This window comes from Propithecus coquereli, unplaced genomic scaffold (genome assembly GCF_000956105.1).
Source record: "Propithecus coquereli isolate 6110/MARCELLA unplaced genomic scaffold, Pcoq_1.0 Scaffold9, whole genome shotgun sequence".
In the NCBI taxonomy this organism is placed as follows: Eukaryota; Metazoa; Chordata; class Mammalia; order Primates; family Indriidae; genus Propithecus; species Propithecus coquereli.
In genome coordinates, this window is record NW_012155284.1 from 14,257,035 (window position 1) to 14,265,254 (window position 8,220).

An 8,220-nucleotide genomic window follows, 5' to 3' on the forward strand; every position below is an offset into this window, starting at 1 on the left:
CAGGAGGATCGCTTGAGCCCAGGAGTTTGAGGTTGCTGTGAGCTAGGATGACGCCATGGCACTCTAGCCTGGGCAACACAGTGAGACTTTGTCTCAAAAAAAAAAAAAAAAAAAAGAGAAGTCTGGTAGTCACAACTTTAATCACATAAAGTGATTCTCAGTAATGAGACAACCTGAAATTGCTTGCCACCTGATAAGATGCAATGAGAAGAATGCAGCATCACTTCTATGATAATTGTGCCAAAGTTCTAATCATAAAAATCCAATCATCAAATCTAATCAAAGACCTAATCATGAAAAATATCAAATTAAAATTGAAGGACATTCTACAAAATAACTAGGCCTGTAATTTTCAAAAATGTCAAGGCCTTGAAAGAAAAGACTAATTGTTCCAGACTGAAGGAGAATAAAGAAACAACAACTAAATGTAATACCTGATTCTGAACCAGATTTTTTTTTATTTTTTGTAGAGATGAGGTCTCACTATACTGCTCAGGCTGGTCTTGAACTCCTAACCTCAACCGATTGTCCTGCCTCAACCAATCACAGTGCTGGATGAACCGGATCCTTATGATCTAAAGGACATCACTGGAACAACTAGTGAGGTTTAGATGTTAGTAAAGGATTCATATAAGGATTCTGATTCTGATGATAAAGATGTCACTATGTAGGAGAATGTCCTTGTTTGTAGGAAATAAACATTAAAATAGTTAAGGGTGATGGGGCATCAGACTGGCAACTTACTGTCAAATGGTTCAGGAAAAAAAGTTCCAATTTTTCTGTATGCCATTGTTTCAAAAATTACAATATGAAAAAAATTACAAAAAATCTATAGCAGTGCCGAAAACCGGGTGGGGTATATCTACAAATAAGAACAGAATAGATTATAGAGAATACAAAGCAGATTGGGGATTGGGAGAATGACAACAAAATGCAATACATCTGAGGGAACAGATAAACAAAACAGGCATAAACTGGGATCTCCAAAAAAGATAAGCTTTTTCTTAGCAAGGAGGATTAAGAGAGGTGTGTCCTGGGCAGTCAGCCAGGTAATAGAACCACAGTAAGATGCTTCATAGATAAAACATCTAGTACAGCTCTCTGTACTGTGGGAGATGGGACACTTGGACAGTATGACCATGAAAATAGGAGATTAACTCCTGAAAGACAGGAAACACCTGTGACCAAAAAGTCAAGCTACCCACATACCCTAAAGAAGAAACTCATTATATATTCCCCCTTTCCTCTTCTAAGCAATTACCAAAGCCAGAAGAACAGGGATTCACTTGGATTGTGAAAATACATTTAAATGACCAATACGCACAGGTTAGGCTACGCCATAATATAAAACTTTGACCACCACGAAAAATCTAACATTTGAGGAAAAACCGAAAGCATGACCTATACTAAGAACAATAAGATCAAATTTTCTGTGTCAGTAGAGGAAATGGAAAACAATGTTAAAATAGTAACATCTCAGAGATTCAAGGTTACACGTAGACCAAAAATAAAGCTAAAAAATAAACTCCAATGAAAAACCAGAGTTCTTAGACACTCTATCCCAAAAACAAGTAACAAAGTAACTGAAAAGAAGTGAAGATCAAATAAGTGAGCTAAAAGATCAAGCCTGAAGATTCTCCCAGAATTCAATACCAAAAGACAAAAAAAACTATTTCTCATGCTGAACTTAACTGGAAAAAAAAGACCAAAAAAATTAAAGGAAGTAATGAAAGCACCATAAATCCCAACATCCACCTAAGTTCTCAAAGTGTGATCTCCAGGCCCTGAAAGTCCACAGCCCCTGGGAGTCCCTAAAACACTTTCAGGAGTCTTAAAGGTCAAGACTATTTTCACAATACTGAGATATCATTTTTCCCTTTCCCACTATGTTAATGTTTTACACTGATGGTGCAAAAGCAATGGCAGGTAAAACTGCTAGCACCTTTAGAAAGAAAAAAGGTAGTGCCTTCAAGCATCACTAAATATTTCCAGATTTATTTTTAAATGCCACTTAAGAGTATCTTTAATGAAGCAATAAGAAATAATACATGTTACAAAATCATAACCAGGTAAAAGATGTATCCTAAGTACAAGATAAACCAATGAATTTTAAGGTAACAAGAAATGAAAAATTCATTAATATGGTTCCAGATTCAGTATTGTCACTAACCTTTTAAAAAACTACTACTTGTCAAAATTTGGTGTATCAAATACGTCAAATTTTTGTATCGAAGAGTATGTAAAATTATCTAAAAAAGCTATGAAAATACTCCTCGCTACCCCCACCACATATCTATATAAGGCTGGATTTTCTTCATACAACTTCAACCAAAGTAAGATATTGCAACAGATGGCATAAAGAAGCAGATATATTAATTGAGCTGTTTTCTATTAAGACAAACAAAAGAGATTTGCAAAAATATAAAAACACTGCCACTCTTTTTGCTAAATATTTGTTTTAGAAAAGTTATATTTTTATTAAAAAATGTTACATTAACATACAATAGTTGTGTTTATAAATTTTTTAGTTTAATTTCTAATAGGGAAAATGTAATAAATAACACATATAAACCAAAGCTCTTTGGGGTTCTCAATAATTTGTAAGAGTATAAAGGGTGTGTAAAATCAAAAAGTTTGAGAACAGCTACCTTAGGGCCATTACTATTTCTTGTAATTATACCATGCTATAGTAGAGTGAATCCTCCTACAGAAAGATGAAATGTATAAGGCAATTCTTCGCAACGCAAAGTTGTTCCAGACTATTTTCTAAGTTATTCAGTCTTCTTTTCATTTTTCTATTTCCTCACTGTAATACCATAGATAATAACTTCACAATATTGCTAATGTGCCTTTCTCACCCCTTCTAGGACACCAAAAAGCCAAGAAACAACTATGTACACAAGTAAATGGGCTCTGAATAACGATGTTCCCATGAATCAAGTCTCCAGACTTTTGTTATACCTGTTTTGATTACTTAGATGTCATTTTTTATTCTTTCTAGTTTTTCTACTACATTTTATATACCTAAAGTTATAGATAACCAGATAAGTAGAATATTAATAACTGGAGTTTTAGATGTCCTTCTTTTCTATTGTCTTACGTATAGCACTTACAAAGTCTGGCAAGGCCTTCATCCAATGGTGTCTGGAACAATATTTGAAGGAACAAGAATAAAGTGAGTGATAGAGTTCCACTGTGCTTATTTCATGAAAGCAAAGGAAGACAATTTCAAAATTTTGGGGACACTGTGACAGAGAAGACATCTAATTTGAAAAGTAGGACAGCAAAGAAAGGTATAGAGAAGGAAGGTACAGAGAAGTCTGCATATTTTAAGACAAAAGTATAATAAAATAAGAAGGTAGAAGGGGTTGTAGAGAGTCTTAATACATAAGAATAAGTAATAACCTGGTATTATCTTAACAATTAATGCTGAGGACATTAACAAGGAAAAAGAGAACTGAGAAAACAAAGTATAAACAAACACAAAACAATATATTAATGAATATCAAGTTAAATACTGGCATGTACACTGAATTGGAATGCAAAGGAAATATTCAGTATTAAATAGGCTGATCAAATACATTTTTTCTACTGCATGTTTTGAGCAGTTTTTTGAGTTGATAAACATGAACTAATAAAGTCTGCAGAAAAAAGGGTGAGAATAAAATATAATCAAGAAATAGATGAACATAGAGAAAACAGGGTAAGTAAATGAAGCTAACTATAAAAATAGGAAGCTAACGGAATTAGAAGAGAAAGCCAAACAATAGCTAGATTTCTTTTTTACAACTAGGAAACCTAAGACAGAGGAGAAAGCTAAAAGGTAAATCTGGAAAATCGGAGTAGTATAGTTCAAGAGTTAGCAATGATAGCTACCCAGAAAGAAAAAAATGATAATATAATGTAGGGAAAAACAAAGAAAAGTGCAAGGCAGAAATGCTAAACCTATTACCTTAGAAAATTCAAAAGTAGATAGTAAAGAGTATAATTCATGTAGACATATTCTATGGCAACAGCAAAATAAATAAATAATGTGCATTCAAAAACTGACTAATCAACCTATTGTGAACAGATAAACCAAGTACAGTATATGCTGTCAGAAAAGAAAAAGAGGGACATCTTTAGGGGTTTATAATACAAGTGTTCCCAGAGAAAAAAACATGTATTATAACAGATTAGAGAAAAGAATGAGCAAGTCAGAGTCAAAATGAAAATGCAAGCAACGAAGTAGAGTGTTTAAGGAGAATCCGAATAAGTAGCAATTACAAAAAAGAAAATTACTTTGCTATCCAGTATCACTAAAATTCCTGCATAATCCCAAATACTTAAGTGCTACCATAATCTATTTCTAAAACAAAAGCAGCTTAAAGTCTAAATCATATTGTCTATAAGCAATTACTTCAAATAAATGCCTAAATATGCACAAATTTTTAAGTGTGTTTCTTAGGAGTTATTATTTACTACCAATAACTCAGTATTAATAATGTCTAAAATAACTGAATTTTAGAGATTTATCAATGATATATGAAAAATGTTATCACTTCATTAAGAAACAGCATACAATAAAAATTTGATTTCCCTATTTGTACCTCTCTGAGGTTTTTATACATGAAGTTTGCAATAACTTGACCTCAAATGACAAGGACACTTCATAACTTAATCCAACTTGAATTAGTTTAAGCTCTAAAAACTGATTACCTTCAATAAACAGAGCATTTTGTGCAATATTTTAGCAAACACTTTGGAAGTATTCTATATTTGCCAATTTAGTCTAAGAAAAACCTACACAATACTAAAAATATCCGAATTTTGAAGCCATTTTAAAATATCTTAATTCTTTTTTTAAACCTCTTTTCAAACCTTTGTCATGTTTTAAAGAAGCTTCAAAAATATTTATAATTCGACACAGTATAAAACTTAAAGTTTATTAAGTTAATTCAGAGCTAAACCAACAGAATTCTAAGTAAACCACAAAGTATGCCTTGTTGAGAAGAAAAAAAAGGAACCAATGACAATTACACAGGTGAACACCTCACTTTTAAAAATGTGTTGCCTGCATCTAAACATACTTCTCTGCCCCAGAAAAAGATCAAGAGCTATATCTAAAAACAGAAGTTTAAATCGTCATTTTCAAGTGCTATAATACTTTTTTTTTGGTATAAAATTTACTAACAAAGAGAAACATGTTTGCAAAATGATAATTCTCTGTAAAAGACTTGCTTTACTAAGGCTTTGTTGCTCAGAAGCCAAGTATAAACCATATAAGGAAACTGAAGTTCAATGCCATTTATTTTGTTCCGCTCTTTCAGATGCCCAAGAATAACCTCTTTTGCTGCCTGATGATACATTCCAAAATCATAAAGTAGATCAGTTATGCACTTTAAATCCCTTGATAAAGCTAGTTTGACTTAACAGGAATTATTTGATGGTTCACAAATCTTAACAACAATGGAAAAAAAATCTCCAGAGACCATGATCTGGGGAAAAAAAAAATCAAAACAATATATAGTAATAAATAGTTTAAATACTCCCTTTTTGAAGTGTACTCAATAATGTAGCAAAGAACAGACTGTGAAATAAGTTGATCCTGATCTTTATAAATCTACCTTTTCTCTTTAAACTAAAGAAAGTCAACTCTTTCCTCCGGTTTCCGGTAATTACTGCAAGTGGAAGGCAAACTAAACATCAATCTATATTTAAGATATATCTACCAACAGGACACCATATTTATTTAATATTAATTAAAGTACAGTATTATCTGTCACCTACCTCTAGCACAAAAATACTGGGGGAAAACTAAACTTAAAAAGACTAAAACACTGAAAAAACAGCTTGGGTTTGCTACTACCAAAATTAGTTTGATCTACGAAGCCCACCCATTGGTTCAGAAGTGTTCATAACTCTGACTGGTGGAATGTCTGCCATGCTTCACAAACTCCTACCCCCACAGAAGGGACCTATCACTTATTAAGCAGAACCAAAAACACTTAAGCCAATGCGAACATGTAAACACTGTACTATTCAAAAAGCACAGCTTTTTACCACATTCAATATGATTCCCGTGAAAGTCGTTTTAAACATTTTACTTCTCTTCTTATACAGTCTGTTCTGAACTGCACAGAAGTCCTAACAAATCAAACTACTACCGGTATTTGTTTTTAAATTACACTTCTCTCTTTATCCATAATCCTTACTTCCTTCTTTTTCTTCCCCATGGATTAGTGACAAGAAAAGTCTAGCAGATATTTGCTTTCAATTAATTAACCAAACAAGTATAAGGTTCTAAATGTCTGAAAAGAACACAACTAAAGAAATATATTACCCACCCTGAAAAACAACCAAGAATGGCGAAGTTTTTGTTTTTTAAAATCCAACGAAATATAAGGGTTGGAACTAAAAAATCTCTATATAATACGATTAACGCAAAAGCCAAAATAATCGGTATCCCTATAAACAAATGTGGCAGCCATCTCAATAATAGCAAAATAAACACTCGCTGCAGCGACCTTTCTTCCAAAATAAAAGCTGCCAGATTCAGCAACTAAATATACAATGTATATGTCCAGAAAGCTAAAACTTCAGGACCTTGTGCCGAACAAAGGCACTCTTTCTTTGGATTGCTGAAAACTTTTTGTCCCACAGCATTCTAACAACCTCTTCCCAAAAAACCAGAGTCCAGATGGTAGAAGGGGGAGAAAAAACAGGTCTATTCAGCACCCAAAATACTATCCACTTAGATACGAGAAAAGGAGAATTTAGGGCAACTTGGGGAAAAGCGAAAGACACTAACGTATCAGCCTTTTCCGGCCCACGAACTTCATAACTTCTAGACTCTTTTCGTGAAAATTACCTTTCGGTCGGACAGCGTCTCAGGGCAGCTTTTTCAAGGCTTCGCTTGACATGATTTCCTTCCCTTCATTAGTCACTGAGGATCTTGCCGAATTTCTCTCTCCAGTGAGAGCGGATGTGGGGTGGCCTCCCGCAGTAGAAAAGTGGGTTGCTTTGGTAGGGGGCTGGGATGCGGGCTGGCTTCCTGGTCTCGAGTTTTGCAGGAGTTTCCCAGTCCCGACTAGGATCTCCGCAGGAAAAAAAAAAACAAAAACTTTTCACTCGTGACACCGCCCGCAATTGCCGTGCGAAACTCACTTCCTGCCTTGGCGAGGAGCAGGATCCAGCTCCGTCCAGGGGAACCCGGAAAACCAGCTCCGCGCGCGCCGGCGAGGGGGAAGGGAGGGGGCGTCCGCCGAGAGCCTCGGGCTCCGGGCGACCGGCGCGCCCCGCACACCCGACGGCCGTGGAACCCCGCCGGCCGTGGGAAGACGCCGCCGGGGCGCTCGGCGAGTCTCAGCTGCGCTAGGCCGCCACCTCCTCCTCCTCTCCGCCGCCCCCAGAGCCGGGCGGCGGGGTTATTGTCTCGATAGCGCCTGCCGCGCCCTTCGCCCGCGTCGCCGCCGCCGCCGCTCGGAGCCGGAGGCGAGGGGCCGGGCAGGCTCGATGGCGGCCCCCTCTCCGGGCCGTCCGTCTGGCCGTCCGTCCTTCCGTGCGTCCCTCCCTACTCGCCCTCGAACCCTCCTCTCCCTCTCCCGTTTTCCCGCCGCCGTCCCTCCGCTCCCCTCCTCGTTCTTCCCCAGCGGCGGCGGCTCCCCCGAGAAGCGCAGGGGGTGGGGGCAGGCGGCAGCTCGGTCTCCTCAGGAGCTCACGGGGCCGCGGCAGGGGCCGAGGCTGCGTCCCGCGCCGCCGCGCCACATTCACTCGAGCGAGAGACTGCGAGGGGAGGGGAAGGAAGGAGGGAGGGAGGGAGAGGAGAGAAAGGAGGAGGAACGGGGCTGGGGCGGAGGGGAGCTACTGCCTCACAGGCCGCGGCGGCCACAGCGCCACCGCCCCGCCGGCGAGGGGGGAAGAGGCTGCGCGCGGCGGCTCCGCTGCGAGGGCGGGGCGGCCTCCCGCCGGCTTCGCCCCAACCGCCAACAGCCGCGCTGGAGGCCGGCGCGAGCCAGTCAGCGCGCGGGGGCGGCGCGGGCCGACGTCGGCGGCGGCGGCTGGGGGTGGCGGGGGGCGACGGGCCAAGGGCCGTGGGGGAGGGGCCGGCGGCGGCCGTGGGTTCGCGTGCGAGGCGCTGCGTGAGGCCCGCTCTGGCCCAGGCCCCCCAGGCCTGCTTGTCGGTCCCCGGCCTGCTCCCCGACCCCGCACACACCCGCTCCGGAGCGCCCAAGGTGGGGA

At 39.5% G+C, this 8,220-nt stretch overlaps 1 protein-coding gene across 1 annotated transcript in view; it reads right to left on the reverse strand.

Moving 5' to 3' along the window:
- The window catches only part of ERBB2IP (erbb2 interacting protein), a 158,021-nt gene extending 150,895 nt beyond the window's left edge, over positions 1-7,126 (reverse strand). The window contains exon 1 of the mRNA XM_012664503.1: positions 6,851-7,126. The gene's annotated coding sequence lies outside the window, so the exon portion shown is untranslated. The remainder of the gene's footprint in view (positions 1-6,850) is intronic.
- Positions 7,127-8,220: the final 1,094 nt, after the last annotated feature.